The sequence below is a fragment of the Trichosurus vulpecula genome, chromosome 3 (genome assembly GCF_011100635.1).
Source record: "Trichosurus vulpecula isolate mTriVul1 chromosome 3, mTriVul1.pri, whole genome shotgun sequence".
NCBI classification, from domain to species: Eukaryota; Metazoa; Chordata; class Mammalia; order Diprotodontia; family Phalangeridae; genus Trichosurus; species Trichosurus vulpecula.
In genome coordinates, this window is record NC_050575.1 from 436,273,457 (window position 1) to 436,301,093 (window position 27,637).

Consider the following 27,637-nt stretch of genomic DNA (forward strand, 5'->3'; position numbering starts at 1 on the left):
ATGGTACAATTGTAAAGACACTGAGGACCACACACAAAGTATCTGAAGAACAGGAGGGCAAAGATGTGGGGGACATTCTGGAGCCTTATTAATGCTTAAAAAAAGTTGAGTGAAAGAATATTAATAGCTACTGACCTTTATATCTGCTCTCCCACCTATAAAAAGATGGATGTATATACATATACACAAAAACCTTATAAGGATCCTCTGCAGATGAACCAAGAGCACTAGCGGGGAGCAAGCAAGCTTTCCTAAGCCACCATCAACAACAGATACTGTCTCACAACTAAATGAAAGATGTAAAGAATGTAAGATCCCACTGGACTTGATTGTTCACCATGAAAGAGTATTTCATTTGGTAGAACGAAACCCCTCTTTACAAACTCTTTTTTTCAGCCAAGTGTCTTCTATCCATACATAGAGGTCACTCAGTATTCCTTACAAAATTCAACTATGGAAAAAACCCTGTTCAACAACTCTTTGTAAACACCAGGCAGAGAGGTGTATGCTTGCCAAAGGCCTTCACTACTGTGGTAAAGGACATCCCTTCCAGAGTCCGTGCCAAGGAGGCATTTCCTTTGATGGAGAGCTTCTCCAGGGGATCTTATTTGTAAATGACACTGCGCTAACTGCTACAAGCTCCAGGATATTGAAGAGCTTACCAGAAGAGATCAGTAATCAAAGGAGTTTGGCTTGTCCATCGAGATAGGAAAGACTAAACGGACAAAGGATGTCTACTGCCCAGATTTCAACAGGTATTTAGATGGCTATTTATACAGCCTGTCCAAGACTATATATCTGGGGCAGAGAGTACAGACAGACAATAATCCTGACCTAGGATTGAAGGAGGAAGAGAGTGGGCTATACTGCTTTTGGGAAATTGCAAGCTTTTTACTAGCCCTAAGCTTCAGTGAAAGTAAAGGCCTATCTTTTCAACTCTGACATTTTAAGCATGTTGCTATATGCTGGCAAGACCGGGAACACAAATGCCTCTGAAGAACTAAAAATGAGTACCACCCAGACGACAATGGAGAGGAACACAAGAACTCTGCAACACATAAGCAATGAAGAGCTCTGAGGAAAAATAGGAGTAAAGGCACCATTAAGTATGTATGGTAGGAAGAGAAGGCGGACTGTTAGGAGTGAGAGATGACAGGTAGACAGTCATAATGCTTCAATGGTACCCTCTTATTGTTGGGAGAAAGCAAGGAAGACCCCCAAAACATTATGTGTTCTGGGAACACATGGATAAAAACTGCACAAGATGGGTAGGGATGGACGGGTTGCCAATCTGCATTACTGGAGGGAAATCCTGAATCGACAAAACCACAGATTCATTTGAGCATTTAAGTGAAAGTATTTATCAGTTCTGAACAATGTGTTAGATACTATGAGGAACAGAGAAAAGAAAAAGTCCCTGGTTCCTCTCCTTACGGAGTTTATAGCTTAATAGCCTGGAACTTGTAGTTTTAAGCACTGTTTATTATCAATAAACCAAAATTATAGTTTAAAACATGGCCATCCAAAGTCCAGATATTAGCTCCTCAGTGAGTTAGTGGGTAAGTTGAGGCAAATCAGAGGAATGATTAACAGCCTTGGCTTTATCCGGATAGTCTATTATTTCCGGTTTAGGTTAGGCACAGTCATACTGATCACTCTCCATTACCCACTCACCCTCTGGCCTGTTTCACCTCCACAGTGGCTGCTTGGCCCCCTTGGAGGGGACTCATTTCTTAATAGTTCCCAACTCCCACCCTGTCATACTCTTCCCACCTCAGTGATTCTGAACCTTCACCTGTGCTCTCTGGAATGCCTGTTCTATAGTTAAGAAATTTGCCTTCATTTTAAATCATGCCCTTTCTGACTCCTTTCATTTTCTTGCACTCACTAAAACCTGGTTCCTTCTTGATGGCGCAGCAGCCCTAGTCATTCCTTACCTGCCCTTTCACTCCATGCCCCAATTTACTGGGCCTGGTGGGGGAACTGGAGTACTCCTTGCTCCCCCTGCTACTTCCAGGTTCAGCCTCTAGCACCACCATTCAGTAGCCTCTCCTCTGAGGTTCACTCAATCCATATTTATCATTCAACCAAGATTCTGGCTGCTGTTAGCTACTGACCCGCCAAGACACTCACTTTCCTTCCTCCATAAATTCGTGGTCTCTCTCTTTCCCAGCTCTTACCCTCTTACCAGGGGACTTCAATGCACATATTGATATTCCCGCACACACCCTAACTTCCAAGTTCCTCAACTTACTGACACACAGAAAACGATCATACTCTTGATTGTGCCTTCACCCACAAGTCTCCACTTCCATGTTCATGAATTCTGAGGTTTCTTTGTCTGGACGTTATCTTTTATCATTCCATCTTTCCCTCTGCCTTACAACTGCTAACCCTGTTCTTTGTCCTCATAGTGACCTCCAATCCCTCCACTCCTCAATGCCTTCCAAGCCTTCACTCTCCTCCCTTGCCCATCTTGACCCTTAGGTAAACCACTTCAAGTCTACACTGTCCTCTGCTTTCAAGTCCTTGTCCCCTTCTTTCTACTGCTGCTCTTGCCCTGCCAACCCCCAGGCATGCATTATTCCCATCATCCACTGACTTTCCTCCTGTCACTGCTGCTGAGCAGTACTGGAAATCATGCTGACTGGGTTCAGTACAGCATTATCTGTAATGAGGATAAGCTAGAAGCCTTTCTAATAAGATCAGGGATGGAGCAAGGATGTCCATCACCACCATTATTATCTAATATTGTACTGGAAATGCTAGCTGTAAGACAAGAAAAAGAAATTGAAGAAATAAGCATAGGAAAAGAGGAAACCAAACTATCACTTTTTGTATACCACATGATGACTTAAAGAATCCTAGAGAGTCAAATGAGAAACCAATTGAAATAATTAACAACTTCAGCACAATTGCAGGATATAAAACAAACTCACACAAATCATCAGCATTTCTGTATAGTACCAACAAAATCCAGCAGGAAGAGATAGAAGTAGAAATTTCATCTAAAATAACTGCAGACAGTAAAGAAAAACTTGGAAGTCCACTTGCCAAAACATACACAGGAACCATATGAACACAATTACAAAACACTACATACAAATAAAAACTAATTTAAATAATTGGGGAACTATTAATTGCTCATGGGTTGGCGGAGCCAATATAATAAAAATGACAATACTACCTAAATTAATTTACTTATTCAATGCCATATCAATCAACCTGCCAAAGAACTACTTTATAAATCTAGAAAAAGTAATAACATCTGGAGGAACAAAAGGTAAAAAATATGAAGGGAACCAATGCAAAAAAAGGATAGGGAGGGGGCCTAGCAGGACCAGATCTCAAGCTACACTAGAAAGCTGTGATCACCAAAACAATTTGGTGCCGGGCAAGAAACAGAGAGGCTATCAGGTGCATAATATACAGAAGCAAATGAGCCCAGCAATCTTGTGTTTAATAAACCTACAGATCCCAAATGTTAGGGCAAGAACTCACTATTCAACAAAAACTGTTGGAAAAAATGGAAAGCAGTCTAGTGGAAACTAGGTATAGACTAACATCTCACAAAGTATGCCAAGATAAGCACAAGATGGGTGCATGATTAGACATAAAGGGTGATGTCATAAGCGAAGTTGTGGAGCACGTAAGAAATCACCTGTCAGATCTCTGGATAAGGGAAGAGTATATGACCAAACATAGCATTGAGAACTTCACAAGAAATAAAATGAATATTTTCATTATATAAAATTTAAAAGGTTTTATAAAAACAAAACCAATGTAGCTAAAATTAGAAAAAAGCAGGAAATTGGGAAAAATATTTGCAAATTTATCTGATAAAGGTCTCATTTTTAAGCTACATAAGAAACTGAGACAAATTTATAAGAAAAAGAGTCATTTCTCAATTGATAAATGGGCAAAGGATAATTAATAGGCAGTTTTCTGAGAAAGAAATCACAAAATATCCATAGGAAAAATGCTCTAATCACTAATAATGAGAGAAGTGCATATTAAAACAACTCTGAGATACCAACTCATATCCATCTGATTGTTTAAGATGACAAAACTGGAAAATGACAGATACTGGAGGGGATGTGAGAAAACAGGTATACTAATACATGGTTCATAGAGCTGTGAACTGGTCCAACAATTTGAAACTATGCCCAAAAAGCTATTAAACTGTGTATGTCCTTTGAACCAGCAATACTGCTACAAGGCCTGTACCCCAAACAAATCAAAGAAAAAGGAAAAGGATCCACATATACAAAAATATTTACAGTAGCTCTTTTTTTGTGGTGGCAAAGAACTGGAAACTGAGGGAATGTCAATCAGCTGGAGAATGGCCACACCACTTATGTTATGTGAGTGTGATGGAAACTACTGTGTTGTAAGAAATGACACAGGGAATGGTTTCAGAAAAACCTGGGAGGACCTGGATAAACTGATGCAAAGCGGAGTGAGCAGAATCAGGAGAACGATTTAATTTAATATAGGTAGTTAACTTGGAAAGACTTAGAAACTCTGAAAAACACAACGCTAAGCATAGCTCTCAAGGACTTGTGGTGAAACGTGCTATCCACCTCTACACAGAGACAATAGACTCAGAGTCCAGAATGAAGCATTTTCTTTCTTTTTAGCTTTCTTTTCTTGCTATTTTGGGAATGTGGCTACTTGGAAATTTGTTTTATATAACAATACATATTTGAAATGGGTTTTGTTTTTCTTGTCTTCTTAATGGGTGGGGGGAAAGGAGGAGGAGGGAAGAATTTGAAATCAGAAAAAAAGATACCTGTCTTTAAGATAGTTGCAGCTATCTTATCTAGGATAACACAAAGAATTAGGAGGCTAATTTTCTTTCCTGACTGAGGTCTATTGGATACCCCAATTTACATGTTAATCCTAGGATAGGCCCATAATGTCTAAAACTTTTTCAGTTCACAGTTGAGGGTCCTTTTCAAATGTAAGTTAACTCCTGATGTAGAAAACTCAAGGTTGAGTGTCTTAATTCCTGGGGAATTCCTAGCTATTTGAGACACTACAGATTTTCCAAAACCTAACTGTGTATTTCAGAATCTCTAAGGAGGACAGGTTAAACCATCTGTCCATTAAAGATAACTCCACATCTCCAAGGACCAAGGATAATTACTTGGAATGTTTACGAGCAAAAGTAAGCTTCCTTTCTCCAAACTGTGAACTGGAATGTTAAGGTGCCCTGAGATAAAGAAAAGGCTGTGAGCTGGCTCTATTTGATGGCCCCGATTATGCCTGCTGGACACCCAAATAGTTTACAACTATCTCAACTTCGGACCACTGGTTATTTGAAAGAAGGATTAACAATAAAAGACAATTTGTGTTTGTTTAATGGGAAAGAAATTAACGGGGAGAGTTATTTCACAGTGCAATAGACTACACTGAAGGAAATGGTGGAATTTACATTATTATAGAGCTCTAAAAGTAGGTGACTGAATCACTCTGTGTTAGATCATCTAGGTGTTAGCTAGCTTGGCACCAAGAAGTTGGTTGCTTATTAGTCTATAATGCCAAGAAGAATCATCCTTCCTTAGAATCAGACTTGAGCTTTCTAAGATATTCACAATGAATCCTGGTTTATAAGTTCTCTTGAACCAGGAATGAACCAGGGCTATTCAGGGCCCACATCCCACATTCCTAAGGCTAAACCAACTGTTTGATGAACTGTTTTCTAGAGCTATGAGGAATAGAGGGGTATTTCAGAGGAAAGTCCTTAGTTAAATCATAGTCTCTTTAACAGAAATCTGCATATGGCCAGCTTGTGTGAATTAAATGCCTACAATGTAATTGCCACTTCAGACTTTGGTCTCTGAGAAAAAGGGTGTGTGGCTACATTATTGTACAATATTTTCATTATCACAGTTAGGACTGTATTCTTCAGTTTGGCAAAATCTCAGGTCATGATGTAGCTTGAGAGTAAAAGTATTTTCAGTTTCTGGGGTTATTATATACAACACGACTCATGTAAAGTTATTTCTTTGCCTACCATTATCACTTTACTCTGCTAAATTGAACTACAGCCAGATGGATTCATTCTGGGACCTATTTCTGCCAGATAATGAAACAGCTGAGACAATAAGACAGCTGAAATACGTTATACAACGCAACATTCTAGGGTGCGTCTGGTTTCTGCTGTTGCTATACTTCCAAATATTCTGAACAGGTCACAGACATTCCACAAGGAGTGAATAATTCTACTGTAACCGAGTCACAAAGAGTTAGTACATTAAAGATAATTAGCACCGGCAGTCTCTTCTCTTTAAAAGTATTTATCAGATAATAACTAATCCTCAGCACACAAGGCAAGATTAGTTTGATTTTGCAGCCAGGCAAACTGAAGCTCACTGAGGTTAAATTATTCCTCCCCTCTCCATACAAAAATTAATCTAAGGTCAGATTTTTACCATCTACTGGTGGAAGAAATACTTGGGTAGAACACAGTTTTATGTTATGTTAAATGGCCAGTATAAGGCTTGCTATGTTATGTCCGAGAAACTCAAACATCGAGTAAAAATTAGCCTCACAAAACATATTTGCCCAATCCTCTCTTCATTTCTTTCATTATCTTTTCAGTAACACTAATTCTGAGGCATTCAAAATGTCAATTACATTTATCTTTTCCCTTAAAAAATCAGACCAAAAGGTCACGATGTGAGGTTACTTTCTAAGATCTGTGTAGGGGACTAGAAAAGCATGATATTCCTACATTTTAGGATCTTATATGTTTCCCTTGGTGTAACCTTGGAAATACAACTACTACATAACTGATTTACAGTATTACACTATAATTCTCCCAAAATAATGAGCTGTCTTGGGAGGGAGGGAATTGCCACTGGTGGTCTTCAAGTAGAAACTGGATGATCATTTCAAATAACCAACAGCATTTATTAAGCACCTACTACGTGCCAAGCATGCTGCTAGGTGCTGGGGATACAAATGAGGAAAGGGGAACAGTTCTTAAGGAGTTTATAATCTAGCCAAGGGATACTATCTGTATGTATATACACATATATACACCACTATCATTTGGTGGCTGTGTGTGTGTGTGAAGGGGAATAATCAATTCATTAACAAGCATTCTTCAAGCACGTCCTCTGTGCCTAGCACTGTGTTAAGTGCAGAGGTTACAAAGAAAGGCAAAAGCCTCCCTCCTCTCAAGCAGATGGCATTTGGCAGGCAAAGGAAGGACCACATTTAAACAGCTGTGGACACACAAGCTACACACAATGAGCACAGGAGGTGATCTCAGGGGGAGGATACCGGCTTCTTTCCCCAGACAGGGAAAGTCTTCTTGAGGAAGGTGGGACTCGAGCTGAGTCTTGAGGGAAGAAGTAGGGAAGTTGAGAGGTGGGATGAGGAGGGAAAGTATGTACATTCAGCATATTGACAGCTAATGAATGACAGGGGTTGAAAGTTAAGAGATAGCTTGTCATTTGTGAGGAATAGCAAGCCAGCATCACTGGATCACAGTAGGTGGAAGGGAGTAAAGTATAAAAAGACTGGAGAAACAGGAAGGGGCCAAGTTGTGAAGGGTTTTAAATGACAAACAGGACTTCATGTTTGATCCTGGAGGAAATGGAGGACTCCTGGGGTTCCTGAGTAGGGGTGGTGACGTGGTCAAAACTACATTGTAAGAATATCACTGGTAGCCAAGTGCAGGACGGACTAGAATGGGGACACTTGAGTCAGGGAGGCCATTCTGGAGACTGGTGAACTCTTCAAGCATGAAGTGATGAGAGTGGGCGCCATAGGGGCAGGGGGTGAGTGGAGAGAAGGCAATGTTGACCAGACGTGTTGCAAAGGTAGAGCCAATAAGATCTGACGATAGATTGGATATTGGGAGGATAACATCAGGGCAGGAGTGCTTGGAAGAATGGCGGTGACCTCAGCAGTGAGAGGGAAGCTTGGGAGAAGGTTTTGGTGGGGGGACAGTAAGTTCTGTTTGGGACATGTTGAGCAAGAGATTTCTACAGAACATCTGACTTTAGATGTCTGATAAACTGGAGATGTGAGACTACCGGGTAATGTGGTGGGTAGAGCTCTGGACCTGCAGTCAGGAGGCCACAGTTCAAATCCAGCCTCAGACACTTCCTAGTTGTGTGTCCCTGGACATGTCACTTAACCTATCTTCCTCAGTTTCCCCATCTGTAAAATGGGGATGATAGTAGTACCTGCCTCCCAGGTTTGTTGGGAGGAGTAAATGAGCCATCAGATTTGGCAACCAAGAGATCACTGATAACTTTGGAGGGAAGTCAGAAGCCAAGCTGTAGGAGCTTTACAAAAAGAGGGGACAGAACATGAAGGCACTGACTGCATAAAAGGGAGAGGATACTGGATGATAGGGAAATGGTCAGATCAAGTGAAGCCTTTTTTAAGGACGGGTGAGACACACATTTGTTTGTAGGCAGCAGGAAAGCAACTAGCAGACAGAGATCGATAAAAGGTTAGTGACTGAGGAAGGCTCGTGGGAGGGTCAATCTGCTAGAAAGGCAGGTTGGATCCAGGCTGTGAAGAGCTTAAAATGACAGTCTATGAGATCCCAGAGGCCAGAGGGATGTTCATGGGGGAAGGTGCTGATGTGACAACGTGAGACTCATGCTTTAGGAAAATCAATTAGGCAGCTGTGTAGAAGAAAGACTGGTATGAAGAGAGACAAGCAGGGAAACCAGTTAGTAACTGCTGCAGTAGTCCAGGAGAGAGTTGGTGGGAGCCCAAAGCAGAGCTATGGCTGTGACTATGGAGAACAGGGTGGATCTGAGAGATGTTCTGGAAGCAGACGTTGCAAAATTGGGCAAACAAGTAGATCTGTGGGCTGGGTGAAGAGTCAAGGATTTACACTGAGGTGGCCACCTTGGCAGAAGGGAATGGCAGTGGATCTCTCAGGAGAAACTGGGAAGTGTGGAAGATGTGTGTTTGGGGAAGATGATGGGTTCTGTTTTGCACATTTGAATTTGAGGTACTTATGGGATATCTAGTTCACAATCTCCAAGTCAGTTGGTAATGCAGGTCTAAAGCACAGGTGAGAACCTATGCCTGCATATATGGATCTGAGATGATAACTGAACTGATGGAACGAGGTTTCCAAGAGGGACGGTAGAGAGAGAAGAGGGACCAGAACAGAACACTGGAGCCCACTCACAGTCAGAAGGGGCTGTGGATAATGATCCAACAAACAAGAGTCAGATGTTAGACAGCTGGACTGAGAATCAAGAGAGCACTGATTGGAAAACCCAGAGAGGAGAAGGTCGTCCACAATCTCAAAGGCTGCAAAGAAGTTAAGAAGGATGAGGATTGAAAAAGGTCATCAGATTTGACACTTAAAAGATCACTGGTAACTTTAGAGAGAGTAGTTTCAGTTAAGTGATGAGTCAGGAGGTAGACTTTGAAGGGTTGAGAAGAAAATGAGAGGAAAGGAAGTGGAGACAGTGAGTATAGACAACTCTTCATGTTTGTCTGAGAATGGGAGGAGAATCCAGGATGGTATCATAGGGTCCAGTAAGGTTTGTGAAGGACGAGGGAAATGTGAGTGTACTTGTAGGGAGCAGAGAAGGAAGGGAATTCCTATTTTAGGTGGAGACTAGACTAGATAAACTGTCCAGTTCTAAGATCCTGTAATGCTATGGTGCTAATTATGCAAGAGAGAAAATGAATCATGAAAACCTAGCTAATAAACACCATCTGAGTTCTGGAAAATTGAGTAGGGAAGTACAAGGTACAAGTTAAAAAGAATACCACACTTAAAAAGAATAATGGCACCATACTTTCACACCCGACACGATTACACGTGAGAGTTATCTTCCATATTAAAAAAGGGTTCTGACCAAGATGGTTACTTATGTATTCCTATGGCCAGAAAAGAGTGATGTGGGACCAATCTTTTTCAAGTGGTAAATCAGGACCACCATTCTTTGGTTAGAAACACCTGCCAGTCTTGTAGAATTTTCATTCATTGGCTCTGACATTGAATCATGGGCTACATGCCATCTTTGCCATAAAAAAGTCATCCCATCTCTCCAGGGCAGGGCAGGGGCAGGTAGGTTGGTCTCTCTCTAAGAAATCTTAACATGAAAGAGCAAGGACAGCTCACTACACAATCATCAGGCATTAGATGGAGAAGTCAAGATACACTATCACCTCGATCATGTTCAGCTCTTTGTGACCCAAGGTGGGATTTTCTTGGCAAAGACACTGGATGGGGTCTGCCATTTCCTTCTCCAGCTCATTTTGCAGATGAGGAAACTGAGGCAAACAGGATGAAGTGACTTGCCCAGGGTCACACAGCTGAATGCAGGGAGATGAGTCTTTCTGACTGCAGATAACAAGCCCTTAACATAGGCTAAAGAATACTGAAGTCGAATCACCTAGCACACCAGCACTCTCTTCGCCATAGGGCCCCAAACTGTATAATCAGTGGGCATATTTACGAAAGGGGAAAAAGAGCAGCAGTCTGTATGCTCCTCCATTATGCCACGTCACCTTTGTATCTTTCTCCAACTATCTTTTTTTGTTTTTGAGAAGATAAGTTTAGAATTCACTACAGGAAATAAAAAAGGACATGCTAAGATTTTTTGGCGGGGAAGGAGTAGAGGATATAAGTAAAACCTAAATAAGAACTTCACTGATTTGCTGACCTTTGTAGGATGTTACTTTTTAGCATGTAAAAGCACTAACAGCACATCATCTGAAGAGACAAGTTTTGAATTCTTAGAATTAGAATGTAGATACGCCATCCCTTTTTTTCCCAGTGTCATAAAGCAATGAGCTGTACCCTGAGGTCAGGATGTAATAGAGTATTCCGGTGTTTTTCTTTTTCCTAACAAAATATGAGTCAACATGATTGCTGATGAGAAAGCGTGTCCTGATAGAGATATGATAGACTCATGGCACAAGTGAGACGTAACATGGGCTATGGCCAATGTGGAACTTTGTTTTGCTGGATTATGCATTTTTATTATAAGGATTCTCTCAAAATTTGGAATGTGGAGGTGGGGCTAATGATAAAATTGCCTCTTTTAAAACCCAGAAAATGTTAAAATACTTAAAAATTCACCAAAGAGAATAGAAATAAAAGGCAGAAGGAAATGCAGACAAGCAGGAGAGCACTGGAAGTTACACGCTGAATTTATCATATATTTAAAAGGAAAAGCAAGCTGTATAAAGCAGAAATTCAGTTTCATGCATAATCTTTTCCTGTTCAACTTTGTATGCATAATGGCTCGTTTTATTTGGTGTTTAAGTTCATAATAAAAATAATTAAAAATAAAAACACCTTGAAGAAAGTAAAAAGCAAAAAAATGGATTAAGTAGGAGGAAAACATGTCTACAATCAGATCGGATTATAAAGGCCAATGGTGAATCCAAACAGCATACTGAGTAGAAAAGTTGACAGATTCTAAGAAGCTGAGTCGCTGTCAGAGGTCAGGAAGAGGAAGGAGAGGCTTTAGAGTCTGGAGACCATGGTTTCTTTCCCACACTCTTCACCTTTAACGTCAACAGCTACTCTCAACTCTTTAGCCTTTTTTTAGTGAGCAAAAGGAGCAGGAGAAAAGGGGGGGGAGGGGTAGAGAAGAAAAACGTGCTCCTGTCAGTAATGGGTGAGGCTAAAGAAGAATCAAAAGCACCATGCTCTGATGCTGCATCATAACATGGAGGTGAGTTTGGTTCCTCAAAGGTTATATAACTGTATTGCAAGCTCTAGCTGATCCTATCAAGTTGGAACAGCTTTGAGTGGTAGACAAGCCACAAATGAAAAAGAGCCCACTTAAACTGGAAGAAGCTCCTCACCGAAAGGTAGGTCACCTAGGAGACTTAAAAAATCAAAGTCCTAAAATAACTTCTTCCTGCCAGGCTTCTTGAGTTTGCTGCCCAGGATCCCCGCACCAACCAATTGAGGCTGATGGGATGGGTGTCTGTCAGCACTAGGTGATCTAGTGTGCCCAGGTGGGTTGGGGACACTTGGAGCCAGTAGGAGCTCTGGAGAACAAATGACAAGGCAAAATCCCTCTTTCCAAAGGAGAAACTGAGGCACAGAGTTGCCTGGCCTACAGGCCCCAGCCCTGATTTGGATATATTATGGGGCCTATTTATGTCCCTTTGGAGCACCAGATGAACACCAGAATTACTCTAACCAAAGTGGCACCTTTTGGCTTTCTTTTATCAAAGTGTGTGCTTTGGGATCCAACACTGATGTCAAGTACTTACACCGCAGTTACCAAAGAAATCCAAAGCTTATGGTGCCAGAAAAAGCTGTGTGGAGATACAAGTAAAAGCAAAAATAAAGAGGGTCTCTGCCATCAGAAGCTTGGGGGAAAGATAAAAGGGAACTGAAGCAGGGAAACAAGAGAGAGAAGAGACCCCTGTAGGGCTATGGTAGCAAAGTCCATAACTTCAAAAGCACAGATGAAAGAGGCTGAAACATGGCCTGGACCGGCCTGTCTGCAAAAGAGGCCCCAGGAGGAGTTTACCAATACTTAGCACAGTGCCTGGCACATAGTAAATGCTTGATAAATGTTTTTAACTGCCTGCCTCAATAGTCTAAGGGTCTGGGATTTCATTGGCATTAGTCCTTCCTCCACTGATGCATATCATAATCCTTCTATAACATAGCCTATGCATAGCTTTCAAGAATCCCTGGGCTGGCAGTTTGTGATGTGACTGTACCTTTAGAGAACAGGTATTTCTGCACTTTTAACCAGGAGTGCTGGCAAAAGACCAGAGTACCAAAGAGCATCCCAACATCTGGAGTGTCCAGTGCCGCTCTGACCGTGGGAAGGATGGAGAGTGGGACCCTGGCAATGACCCAGGTGAAAACTCAGTCCTAGGTACAGTCAACTTATAATGGTGTGGGATATTGATGTCTGTGTCAGGGGGAACAGTGACATCTCTACTGAGGGAGGGGAGGTCCTAAAAGGGGTAAATATATAAGCGTGTATTTTTAACTTTGTTTACAACTGCAGGGTGTATTTATTTTTTACAAAGCAATAACTGGGAAATAACTGATTACTTTCCTTAGGAGGATTTACATATTTTTATTGTTTCTTATTGTTTGTATTTATTGCATCACTTTTGTCAATCATTTTTCAGTAATGTCTGGCTCTTTGTGACCTTATTTGGGGTTTTCTTGGAAAAGATATTAGAATGGTTTGCCATTTCCTTCTCCAGCTCATTTTTCAGATGATAAAACTGAGACAAATGGGGTGAAGTGACTTGCCCAGGGTCACACAGATAGTAAGTATCTGGGGCTGGATTTGAACTCAGGAAGATGAGTCTTCCTGATTCCAAGCCCCATGCAGTGTCTGCTGCATCATCTAGCTGTATCATTTTTACATGTTTATTATTTATGTATTTTCAAACAGATGTTGACTTGTTCCCATTCCACTGGGAATGACCTGCCCCATCCCTGCTTCCTAGTTTCCTTGACTTCCCTCAAGATCCAGCTCACAGCCAGCCTCTGGCAATCTATGCCCTTGCATGTACCTAGATATTTACATGTTGTCTTCCTCATCAAAATGCACACTCCTTGAGGGCAGGGTCTGGCTTTGAAGACGATGATGATAATAACAGGTGCAGCTGATACTTATCCTAGCGCCGATATTGCCAGGCACTGCGCTAAGCCCTTTTCAACAATCATTGTCTCATTTGATCCTTACCACAACCTTGGGAGGTAGGTGTCATTATCCCCATTTTACAGACAAGGAAATTGAGGCAAACAAGTTAAATGACTGGCCCAGGGTCATTACAATTAGTAAGTGTCTAATGCCAGATTTGAACTCAGGTCTTCCTGACTCTACACACTGCACCTCTCAGCTGCCTTTCTCTGTAGCCCTAGCACTTAGTATAGTGCCAAGGCACATAGTAAATGCTTAATAAAACAGATCTGGGAAAGATCTATCACTCCGTGCTGGGAGCGGAGTGGAGCATAGCAGAGCCCAGCGTGGGCCATGCCCAGACCAACCAGACTGGGAGCCAGGTAGAACAGATCGTAGCGGCCTGAATCAGTGAGCTGCGGCAGTTACCAGACTTCTCAACCCACAAATGCCAAAGATAACAGAGAAGGTTAGTGGAAAAACTGTTAGATTGAAAGGAGTGTGCAGTCAACCCTAGCCCCAGGGGCGTGGAAGTGGTGCAGCTCTGGGGCTGCTTCCAGAGCTCCAGCTGTGGTTGCTTCTGGCCCCAGGCCCACCTGGTGGGAGGAATTAAGCGGCTGATCAAAGCAGGAGTGCAGAGCCTGCTTGGATCTGGGTTGCGGTCCAGGTTGGTGGTTCTTGGGGGAGGAGGAGCGCTGGTGTGGCAGAGCTTGCTGTGTAGAAATAGCTCTGAAAACAGCAGCACAAGGCCCCTAAAGCTTGGGACAAAGCACTCTCTACTCTACAAGCAGTCATATGCTGACAAAAAGCTCAAGGGTCAAGTAGTTGGCTGGGAACATGGCCAGGCAGCGAAAACAGACTCAGATTCAGACTCAGACTTTGGAATCTTTCTTTGGTGACAAAGAAGATCAAAACATACAGCCAGAAGAAGTCAACAAAGTCAAAGAGCCTACATCAAAAGCCTCCAAGAAAAATATGAATTGGTCTCAGGCCATGGAAGAGCTCAAAAAGGATTTAGAAAAGCAAGTAAGAGCAGGAGAGGAAAAATAGGAAAGGGAAATGAGAAGGATGAGAGAAAACCATGAAAAGCAAGTCAATGACTTGCTAAAGGAGACCCAAAAAATACTGAAGAAGGTAATACCTTAAAAAATAGACTAATTCAAATAGCAAAAGAGCTCCAAAAAGCCAATGAGGAGAAAAATGCCTTGAAAGGCAGAATTAGCCAAATGGAAGAGGAGGTCCAAAAGACCACCGAAAAAAATACTACCTTAAAAATTAGATTGGAGCAAGTGAAAGCTAGTGACTTTATGAGAAATCAAGATATTATAAAACAGAACCAAAGGAATGAAAAAATGGAAGACAATGTGAACTATCTCATTGGAAAAACCACTGACCTGGATCCAGCAGAGATAATTTAAAAATTATTGGACTACCTGAAAGCCATGATCAAAAAAAGAGTCTAGACATCATCTTTCAAGAAATTATCAAGGAAAACTGCCCTGATATTCTACAGCCTGAGGGTAAAATAGAAATTGAAAGAATCCACCAATCACCTTTTGAAAAAAATCCCCAAAAGAAAACTCCTAAGAATACTGTCGCCAAATTCCAGAGTTCCCAGATCAAGGAGAAAATACTGCAAGCAGCCAGAAAGAAACAATTTGAGTATTGTGGAAACACAATCAGGACAACACATGACATAGCAGCTTCTACATTAAGGGACTGAACGGCTTGGAATATGATATTCTGGAGGTCAAAGGAGTTAAGATTAAAACCAAGAATCACCTACCCAGCAAAAGTGAGTATCGTGCTCCAAGGCAAAATATGGACTTTCAATAAAACAGAAGACTTTCAAGCATTCTCAGTGAAAAGACCAGAGCTGAATAGAAAATTTGACTTTCAAACACAAGAATCAAGAGAAGCATGAAAAGGTAAACAAGAAACAGAAATCATCAAGGACTTACTAAAGTGGAACTGTTATGTTTACATTCCTATATGGAAAGATGATGTGTATAATTCAGGAGACCTTTCTTAGTAGTTGAAGGGAATATATATATATAGACAGAGGGCACAGGGTGAGTTGAATATGAAGGGATGATATCTAAAAAAATCAAATTAAGGGAAGAGAGAGGAATATATTGAGAGAGGGAGAAAAGGAGAGATAGAATAGGGTAAATTATCTCACATAAAAGTGGCAAGTAAAAGCAGTTCATTGGAAGAGAAGAGGGGTCAGGTGAGGGGGAATGAGTGAATCTTGCTCTCATCAGATTTGACTTGAAGAAGGAGTAACATACATACTCAGTTGGGTATCTTACCCCACATGAAAGTAGGGGAAGGGGATAAAAAAGGGGGGACAATAGAAGGGAGGGCAGATAGGAGGAAGAAGTAATCAAAAGCAAACACTTTTGAAAAGGGACAGGGTCATGGTAGAAAAATGAATAAAGTGGGACAAGATAGGATAGAGGGAAATATAGTTAGTCTTTCACAACATGACTATTTATGAGAGTTTTTTGCATAATGATACATGTGTGGCCTATGTTGAATTGCTTGCCTTCTTAGGGAGAGTGAATGTGGAGGGAAGAGGGGAGAGAATTCGGAATTCAAAGTTTTAAAAGAAGATGCTCAAAAAAAAGTTGTTTTTGCATGCAACTGGGAAATAAGATATACAGGCAAAGGGGCATAGAAATCTATCTTGCCCTACAAGAAAGTAAGGGGAAAAGGGATGGGGGGAGGGGGAGTGGGGGGACAGAAGGGAGGGCTGACTGGGGAAAGGGGCAACCAGAATATATGCCATCTTGGAGTCGGGGGGGGGAGGGTAGAAATGGGGAGAAAATTTGTAAATCAAAATCTTGTGGAAATCAATGCTGAAAACTAAAAAAATATTAAATAATAAAGTATGGAATAATAAAAAAGGGAACAATCAAAGAAATGAGCAAACTGAAGGAAAAAAGAGGAAAGTTCCAGCACGATTAGTTCTATGGATTAAAAGGTACTGAAGCTGAAATAGGAGAAGGACAATTTAGGGAACTTTGAGGCCTCTTTAAGGAAGCTGAAATTGGTTTCGAGAATACCAAAATGCATAAAAGTTGGGTCAACAAACATTTATGAAATACTACTACTGTACCAGGAGGGGATACTGAGAAAGGCAGAAACAGACCTGCCCTCAAGGAGTCCCCAACAACTCTGCACAAACAAGGTATAGACAACATAAACTGGAGGAGATCTGAGAAGAAAGGCACTAAGATTAAGGAAGAATGGGAAAATGCTTCTCGAGGAAGGTAGGATTTTAGGTGAGACCTGAAGGAGGCCAGGGAAGCCAGGAGGTAGAAGTAGAGGTGAGGAGGGAGAGAATTCCAGAAATGGAGTACAGCCAGGGAAAATGAATGGAGTCAGGAGATAGAATATCACTGAGTACGTGAAAGGGTGTAAGGGACAGAAGACCAGAGGGGTGGGAAGGGGCTGGTGTAAAAAGGGATTTTAAAGCCAAACAGAAGATTTAATAGTTGATTTGACAGGTGAAGGATGGATTGGAGTAGGGAGAGACTTGAGGCAGGGAGACAAACCAGAAGGCAACTGTAACAGTCCAGGCATGAGGTATGAAGTGAGGAGGGTGTGCACCAGGGTGGTAAAAGTGTCAAGAGAAGGGAAGGGCTGTATACCAGAGATGCTGTGAAGGTAGAATCAAGAGTACTTGGCAACAGATTAGATGTGGGAAGTGAGAGAGAATAAGGAGCCTGGATAACTAAGATGATAGTGGTACCTTTACAGCAATAAGGAAATTACTGAAAGAAATGAAGGAAAAGGAAAATGATGATGGGATGAAATAAAGAAGTCTCAAGCTGACCTGAAACTCAACAGCTTAGAACAACCTATGAAGAATACAAATAAAACAAAGGATTTAATAAAAAAATAAACTTTTTTTTTGCTAGAGGTCAGAGAATGACAGACAAAAAAATAAGAAAACGCAGGAAAAAGAAAACCCAACAAAACAACCCATACCCAAATAAAAAAATTCTAGGAACCATAGCAAACAAAAGGTGCTGGATCTGGAGAACAGAGGTTGGAGAGATAACCTGAGAGCTACTATATTGTTCCCCAAACAGGAAGAATAAGTCTGACTTCTCTATTGCAGGAAATCATATAGGAAACATTCCAGGAAATACTAAAAACAAGGGAGCAGATTACTGAGATTCTTAGGAAGAGTGACAATTCTTGGGAAATTCCTCAATCTAGATCCAGCTCACTGAGATACTGATCAAGCTTGAAAACTACAATGCCAAGGAGATATTTTACATGCTGTCACAATGAAAACATTTTTTTTTAACTGAACTGCACAGGATTTTTTGCCAGTGACAAATAATGACATAAGACACACCAAAAATCAAGAGAATTAACATTGCACACCTAAATTAGCTTCCAAGCAAAGCCAAACATGCTTTCTGAAGATATAATGATCATTTAAGAATCCACAAGAATTTCAAGGAATGTATTGGGTAGATTTATAGAAGCTTAGGATATGCAAAACCAAGAACAATTGGCCTGAAATTCACCCTCAAGATATATGTTGTGTGAAATTTATGATAGTGATTTCCACCTCAGTGTAATCTTTACTGAGGAACCAAATATAACAGCATTGTGGGTCTAACAACAAAATAATACAAATGTACTTGAGGGAAAGGAGGGAAGAAAGAAGGACAAAGTTGATTTGGGGCATTGAAGATGAAAGGGAAAACATGAGCAGAGCCAGGAGGATAGTGCAGGAGACGACAATGTCTGAACACTACTCCTGCCTACCATAATCTTCGAAAGCAGCTGGAGAATAGAGCATTTTGTCAAGCCAAAGTGGAATGTGCTGTCGCAGGAGGGAGCGGGCTCCCCTTCACTGGATGTCTTTAAGCAAAGGCAAGATGACTTTTGTTGGACGAGGTGACCTCTGAAGAACCTTTCATGTCTAATATTTTGTGATTCTTTGACTCAACTCTACAGGTTCTGGTCCTCATTCTATAGCTAAGGACACTGAGGCCCCAAGAAGTTAAATGATTTGTCTAAGGTCACACAAGGTGGAAAGTGGTCATCAATAAACAAGCATTTTCTTTTTGCTTTTTTTAATTACTGAAACTTAAATACACAGTAAGAAAAGAAAAAAAAAGCATGCCATGTTTACAGCAGAACATAAGACAGGATTCAAAATATATAGCAATAAGTTTCCATTTCAAGAAAGCCTATATAATAAATACTAGGCATTTTATTAAGAGCTCTCCGTCTTTGCTTTCTTGTTAGTTTTCTTTTGTTCTCTGCTGTGTACTTTTTACTTTGTTTTTCACCCCCTTCCTCCACCTCCTCCTGAAGTCTACAATTAAGTGTAGATATGTTTATATACAAATATAATCAACAAGTATTTCTTAAGGGCTGAGAATATGCCAGGTATGGTGCTGGGAACTGAGGATATAAAGACAAAAACCCAACAAAAAAAATCCTACTCTCAAGAACTTAAGAACTTCAATTTTATCAGGGGAGGTGTGTGTGTGTGTGTGTGTGTGTGTGTGTGTGTGTGTGTGTGTACACATATACAACCCACCTGGTGTATATAAAGCTTACATTTCCTCACCCACCCACACATCCCTCCATATCTAGCTCACACTGCATATTAAAGGGGTCTCACAGATCATCTCCTCTAGCATCCATCACTTTGCAGATGGGGCCCAGACAGTTGCAGCGACGTCACCTGACAAAGCAAGTTGGCGGTCCACCTGAGAGTCGAACCCAGCCCTCCTCCCTTCACCTGGAGGATGAGCTTGCTTAGTTGGTCAGTTTATCCAGCTCCTTAGACACAGTAAGAACTTGAAACGTTTATGACACAAGGGAATGGTCTTGTAGGAAAAGGTAATTGCTAACACTTAACTGTCTACTGGCTCTTAGAAACCAGCTGAATGTTAACTTTTCTGTCCAGTTCAAATGATTAGAAAGAGGAAGCTGGTGGGGTGTGCGTGTATGCACGCATGCTCTGTCTTTCCCCCTAAGGTAGCCATCTTTATCTTTCAGAGAAGCCCCAAATAATTATTTTAAGAAACTGCTCTTTCTCATCTGGCACTCTCCCCAGGGATAGTTGTCATTCAGCATGCTATAGGGCTGTCTAAAATGACAGAGTTCTGTATTAACTGAGGAAACAATGTTTTTAATTTTCATTTGCTATCCCAGTATAATTTTTCTAAAACTTAACAGGTAACCGCTCAAAGTACAAACCAGATTAAAACAGAGTGATCTAAGAGGGCAAAGTGAGCATAAGATGAATGTGCTAAATGCCCAGGAGAGCCAGGTCCAGGCAAAATGCTAAGAGAAATGTGAGGAGGGCGGGACAACTTTCAAATAAACCAAAGAAAGGAAAGAAGAAAGCAGAGATTGATTGCTTTCTAACCATGATCGAAGTAATTTAGGTGCTTGGACTACGGTTATTCCTGTAATATTTAAATGCACATATGTTTAAAAATCATGCCTAAGATTTTGTTGGTTTTGACTAAAGTCAATGTCCTCATAGCCTACATGGAACAATTTTTTCTTGGGGTGGGGGATGTCTAGGCTTCACTATTTTCCTTTTTTAGATCAAGTATCATATAAGGCAGTGGTAAATCAAAAAGAAATGGGGGCCACCAAACTATATATAAAATCCCTGTAGGTGTATACTGACTTAGAAAGCCACACATCAACATTATCTATGTTTTATTCTATTATTACTTATTTTGTTAACTATTTCCCAATTACATATTGGGTCCAGATGTACTTGGGAGTGTTGTAGAGTGTTTGATACCTCTGGTTCAAGGAATTAATTTACATTTATAAAGCCAAATTCTGGCAGGTTAGTTCTTCTTTCCTTTTAACTTCAGAAATTAAAGAAGTTTAAGATTTGAAGGCATCTGAAGTAAATTTTCCTAACACGTCTTATTCACTCCAGTCACGACATACCTTGATGTTATCCAATATAAAAGATGAAAGTTACAAAGTTTCCAAACTATGCTAAGATATTGGCTAACAGGTATAGAAATCACATTTTCTGACCCCAAACTAGGTTACAATCCAAAGGATATTCCTTTAAGTATGCTTACTTTTTAATATCTACTGTTTCAAAATACTTTATATCTCTATGAACACTGTACTGAAAGACCAAAAGAATAATGCTAATTAATGTAAATTCTTGGTTTAATATGTCTAATTGGTAGGCACTAAGTATTTGCTCAGCGAGGTATTATAGTTCATTCTGCTAGAGAAACTTATTTTTAAAAACAAATAAGCTAAATCACAAATGCACGTTCTTTACAAACTAGGCATGTTCCTGGTAAAGTAGCCTACACACCAAATTTTTATAAATAAAACAGCATTTGGCTCACTAATTTACAGAACCTCAGCACCTCAGAGCGGGAAGGCCCCTCCGAGGCCATCTAATCAAATCTGAACCTAAACAAACTTCCCCTCATCAATACACCCAACCTCCCAAGGAAACTCATTTCATTTCTGAATGTTTTCCTTCTAGGATCACCTTCCAACATTTCTGTTGATTGAAGAGTTGAAGTTGTAGAAGGACGTATCAAGGAAGGAGCTGTGATTTCCTCAGTGGGGACTTCTCAGGGCAAATGCTCTGGATCTGGAGTCATAGGACTCGAGTCAGGATTCTGGCTTGCACAAGGCACTGAGCCTCTCCAGTCCTCAGTTTCCTTATCTGTAAAATGAGTGTGTTGGACGGAATGGCCTTTAAGATCCATTCCTAATCTATACCTATGATCGGGTACCACGTAGCTTATAACCTCTCTAAAATTTAGCAGGTCTCAGAGAGCTGCTGTGGCCAAAAATTCATGACTCTCCAGCCAACCTGCTGCTAAGCATCTCTGAATGAACCTCCTTCTTGGTCCGCTGGGCTCAAAATCTTTAGAGCTGGGTCGGATTGGCCAAGTTTTCATATTGAGAACCTAAGAAGATGAAAGGTGTAGGATGTGCACATACAAACAATCACTCTGATGGACTAAGAAATTCCTACTGGGAATCCTTCCTAGAGAGTGGGGAGTCCTGTAGTTCTTAGAAATAGTCACTCCCCTAATTTCCGTTCCTTGAGTTCTGAATTGTTTTAGGGTTTCTATGTTGTAAGGTGAAGCAGAACGGTGTTAAGAAACATTTTTTCATTTGGGGACTTGCCCTTGCCCATAAACCTGAAGCATAGTGGGAATCAATATGGCCAAATAGTTATTTCATATTCACCTCAAGAAACAACATTTGAGGGGTGGCTTTCAAAGAACCGAATTCTCAGTTCCAGTATCAACTCCCTCACCTCTAAGTACATTAAAACAACTGCCAAAACCCATCAGCAACAAGATAGGCTTTAAGTTGAACTGTTCAAGAGCTCCTCAAGATAATATTCCCATTTCAGTCGGACACTAGAGCTGCAGGATTCTGTTGTTAATACAGAAGCAGACAAAAGACAGCAGGAGAAAGTTGGTTTTGAAATTCATCTTTTCCTTACAAACGTCTAGAGAAAAAAAATAACCAAATCAGGACAAATCTGTATAAATGAAACTGGATAGAAATCCCCCACAATAAAAATCTTGGCTTTGTCATATATACATGAAGAATGGTTCTTTTCTTTTTTTTAGAGCTCAGATAAAGAGCATACTTTAAGCACTCCCCTTATTTCTATACCAGCTTTTTCTTCCTTGTTTAAGAAATACCCTACTAGTCTCTTCTAAACTCCCACCATTTGTGTGTATACCAAATAATGCTGGATAAGCACAATGAAAACCAGTTTTATCTAATCCCTGTAATTTTATCGGTGTGTTGAGCCAGTAATCCTTTGAGCTAATCTCACTGTGAGAGATCAGAACGAATCTCTAAGACATTTCATTAGTTTTACTGAATAGGAATGTCAAGAGATGTAAGAAAAGAATAGCAAAGCACAGGCCAACTATGGAGACTGCTACCACACAAGAAGTATTAACATCAGCAAACAAGCTGAGGGACCCATCCTAAGTAGGGTAACTTTCAAATGAAAATCTCTACCTTTAATACATGTCAATATAAAAAAAACTGTAGCCCATAAATTATTTTCTCTGTCTCAAGCTGAGGCCATATAAGACAACCACACGAAAAATATTAATAAAAAATAATCTTTTAACATCAAGGCAAATGGAAGACTACAGAAAATTTTGTTACCCAAATATGCAGGAAAGAAAAACCAGTAATAAAGGCCAGTTGGAAGGCTGAAGTTTAAAAAATGTTCATCTCTAGCTTTTTGGAAAAGATGGTGGCCAGGGAAATCCTGTGATGGAATGATGTAAAATGAAATAAAAATAGGGAAAGTAATAACTAAAGTCCTCCCTTCCCAAACCCCAGACCCTAGATGCATTCAAATAAACCACAGCCTGGTAACATAACTCTAGGGTGTAAAACAGTTTGGCAAAGTCATTTTAGAACTTATAGCTCTTAAGAAATCATGAAAAGTTTCTAATGACTAAACAAAGGCCAACTATCATGCTATTCTTTCTAGAGAATGACCCTGTAACATTGATGCCTTGGTAAAGTCCTAGAACAAATTAAACAGTTAATGGGCGCTCATGGAGGTCTGAGAAGAGCAAAGTGATCCATCCTAATTTAATTTCCCTTTTCTATGGCACAAAAGGCCCAATGCCTGGGAGAGATCCGGGAAGATTTCCCAGAGAAGGTAATTTGGGCTGGGTTTTTAAAGAAAATAAGCACCCCAAACCACTAATAATCGTATGAAAACCTGCTCCAAGTCACTGATGATAAGGCAAATGAAAATCAAAACAACAGAGGGAAGCCTCACCTCACGCCACACAAATTGGCAAAGATGATAAAAAAGGGAAATAACCAACGTTAGCGGGCTGTGGGAAGACAGGCGCACTAACATATGTTCTGTTGAGCTATTAATTGGTCTGACCGTTAGGGAAAACAATTTGCGATTATGAGAGAAAACTCCCTAAACTGTGCCTGCCCTCTGGGCCAGAGGTCCTCCTGCTGGGCATATACCCCAAAGGGACCAAAGAGAGAAAGATCCCACAGACCCCTGATGAGTCTGAGCAGGCTTTCTGACACTAAAGGGTGGGAAACAAAATTGGGAGATGGCCTAACAAATTATGGTGTATGTGACACGTGAATGTCATGGCATGTTACTGCACCATGAGAAACAAGGTAGTAAACCAATCAACAAGCGTTTGTTAAGCAGCTGCTATTTGCCAGTCACTGCGCTAGCTAGGCTGGGAATAAAAAGAAACACCACCACAAACCGATCCAAAACCCAGCTCTTGCTCTTCAGGAACAGGCACACTTTCAAGGGAAGACATACACACATGTAAGAAAAAAAAACCAACACAGAAACAGAAGGAAAACACAAAGCAGGCAGCAGCTGAACACAAAACAATGTCAGGAAACACCAGCACATGGGGGGATCAGGGAAGGCTTCAAGCAGGAAGTGATGAACGAGCTGAATTCTGTCACTGGAACCATAACACTCATTTTAATCTCATTTTTATTGAGTTTTGGTTTTGCATCACCCTCATTTCTAAATGCACCCTTGCCTACCCTGGCTGCAAAAGCAACTAGGTGGCCCAAACTGGTCCTGGAGACAGGAAGATCTGAATTCAAATCCAGTCTCAGACACTAGCTGTATGAATGGCCTGTCACCTAAGTAGAATGGGGATGGTAACAGCACCTCCCTCCCAGGCTTGTTGCGAGGGCTGAAATGAGATAACATATATAAAGTACTCTGCAAACCATAAAGCCTTATATAAATTCTTCCTGTTCGGCTTCCTTCCCTCCCATCAGTTCCTATGAGTCATCACGCTTCCCTGAATTCTTCCTACTTGTTGTTTCTAACTGTGCCACAATCTCCCATCCCATTCATGCACCACGCACAATTCTTTCTGTTATTCCCCAGTAGATGGGCATCTACATTATTTCCAGGTCTCTGCGACCACACAAAGAGCTTCCATGAATACTCTGATGCATATGGGACCTTTTTCTCTGTCTCTAAGCTCCCTCTGTGCTGTGGGACCTCTGTATTGACATGTTGGTGACTTTCTAAGCATAATTCCAAGCTGCTTTCCAGAAGAGTTGGATCAGTAGTTAGTTCACAGACAAAGGTTTCCAGTGAGGGGGGAATGATCATCTTCCAGAGAAGCCCATTTCATGCCAGGATAGTCTTATTTGAAGTTTTTTCTTATACTGAGCTGCAATTTGCCATTCTGTAACTTCTACCCATTACTCTTACTGCTATGAATGGTTCAGACTGTGTTTCCTGTGGAATCCTGATATTTTGCACAATGTAAACAGGGACTCCATCATCAAACGAGCATGTGAAGCAATTGAGGGGATATGAAAAAACAAAACAGGCTTACTCTTTTCTGTCATGCTCTAGAATTTCTAGTTGTTCTTTAACCTAGTCCTAGACTACTCCCAGACCAGCTTTTCTAAGTTCTGTCAGTACATTTGAAACCCTAAAATGCTCTATGGCCAAATTAGTTTGGCAAATACTAGCAAAAAAACCCACTTGCCACAGTGTACAAAGCATTGAACCAAATAATCTCCCGAGGTCTCTTCTGCTTGGAAGATTCTTTTTATTGAAAAATTCTATTTATTGAAATGAATACTATTCTATAAAAGTTTTCCTTAATCCCCACCTAACCTTAAGTTTCAGGCAAAGTATTCATGTTCTCTATTTACACTTTAAATTGTAACAGGAACAAGTTCACATTTCATTAAGATGATTCAAAATTTGTTATTGTTTGATTTCTTCCCATTAAACTCCCATGGGGTCAGTGGGTGGAGAGAGAAGAGTCAATCTGATTTTAGATTTCATTGGTATAGGGAAAAAAATCCTGGTCAATGCCAGTGTGCCTGGCTAGGCGATTTAGAGTCTCGGGGAGGTGCCTGGGGCCATGAGAAGGTGAAGGGACTTGCTCTGGGCCTAGTAACTTCATTTTAAAAAATTCTTACATTATATGGTCAGATATTTGAATAATGAATACTATTTTCTTTTTTAAATAATTTAATAATAGATCTACTACAGAGAACAAATATAATTTTAAAGAATAGAATTTCCAGTTGTGCTTTCTATACGGCAACTGATTTTACACCTTCCCTCCTCATCCCCCATGAACTGCAACATTTCTGTACTGGTGATGACAAGAAATCCACAATGAGAAAAACGAGACATGGAAAAAAGAAGCCACAGCTGTGATTTCCACTGAATCCAGGGGGTTTCTTTTCTACAAAGGTTGGAATACTTGTCTCTTAAGAAATCAGGGCTTCCTTCATCCTCTCTCTGGAAGAATTATAAGGCAACCTTTAGGAAGCAACAGGTACATATTCTAGGGATGTGCAAAGGCACATCCAGTCAAAGCACTAACTGAAGGAATTAAGCACATATATATTCTAGGGCCCCATTTCCAAACCCCCTTTAGAAGAGCTTCAAATGAGAGTGGCTCTTCTGCACATGTCATGAGGCACCACGGGAGAATGGACTCATTGCCAGCCTTAAAGCCTCAAAGCCCTGGGTTCCAGTCCTATTTCTGACACTTACTAACCATGAGACATGAATTGCAGAATGTGCCAACCACTGACTGATTTCAACACAGCACTTCTCTACACCAAGGAAGTCACATGTCTAGTCTCCATCCCCATGTGCCAGGTACTCAGAAACTAAGAGGAAAAGCTACAGTCCCTTTCTTCAAGTAGTTTACAATTGGGAGATGGCAGTGGGAGAGGGTATTAACACACAGATTAGTACAATAAACAGGCAAAGGAAAGATCAAGAGAAAGCAATAAAAGAACATCTGAGCATGTGAAAATCAGAGAAAGTTGCATGGAAGAACTGTCCTCCAAACTGGGTCTTAAAGCTGGGCAATAGAGAGACAGATAAAGTGAAAGATAAAAATGGCAACCATTCTCATGTCCATTATCCAGTGTGGCTGGAATGTAATGTATCTAAATGAGAGGTCCATAAAATAAAGGGTTGGGGGGCGGATGGCAACCAGATTTGGGAGGGACTTAAATGGTAAACTAAGGAGTTTGTGTTTAATCCTGTGGACAATGAAGAGCTATTGAAAAATCCTGACCAAGCAAGGGGCCCTGATAAAAGCTGGTAAGATTATTATTATTTTTTTTGGAGGGGGGAAGGCAGGGCAGTCAGGATTAAATGACTTGCCCAAGGTCACACAGCTAGTAAGGGTGTCAAAGTGTCTGAGGCCAGATTTGAACTCAGGTCCTCTGGACTTCAGGGCCGGTGCTCTACTCACTGCACCACCTACCTGCCCTTGGTAAGATTATTTTATGGCTGTTGGAAGGGGAAGAGAGAAGAGGCAGGGAGCCCATTTAGGTCTGCATTAAAATAGTTCAGGTGAAGGGTGATGAGAAGCTGAACAGGCCGGTGGCACTACAAGTTAGCAGGAGATTGGCTACGAGGGGTAATTCAGAAGAATAATAGACAGGGCCTTGGCAAATGTGATTGGTTGTGGGAGGAGAAGGAAAAGTCACAAATAACTCTGAAGCTTTAAAGCCAAGTCATTGGGAAGGTGGTGATGTCATCAACAGAAATAGAGTTGGGAAATTTAAATTATATCCCAAAGAATTTAACTCTTGCTTACCAATAAAAATCACAGAATGGTACTTTGGCACCTCTCTGGCATACAAGAATCTCTGATTGTTTTCTAAGAGTGTTTACGTGTATAGACACCTTCATTTTAACCTGGTATTTAGGTCAGCCCGAATCCAGTGGCAGCCAAATAAAGTGCTTAATTACATTTTTAAAGGTGGAAATGAGGAATAAAGATTCATGAATTATTATTAAGGTTGTCTTCCTTCTGGTCACAACCTAGAAATTGCTTTTTTAAGCACGGCACATAGTTTTACCATAGTAACGAAGCACTCAGGGGCTGGGAGAGGGTCCTGAAAACAAGGGCTAATTTTCCTCCAGTTATTCTCTAAGAAGATTCCTCTGACTCCTATGGCAATAGACAGCTGCAAAC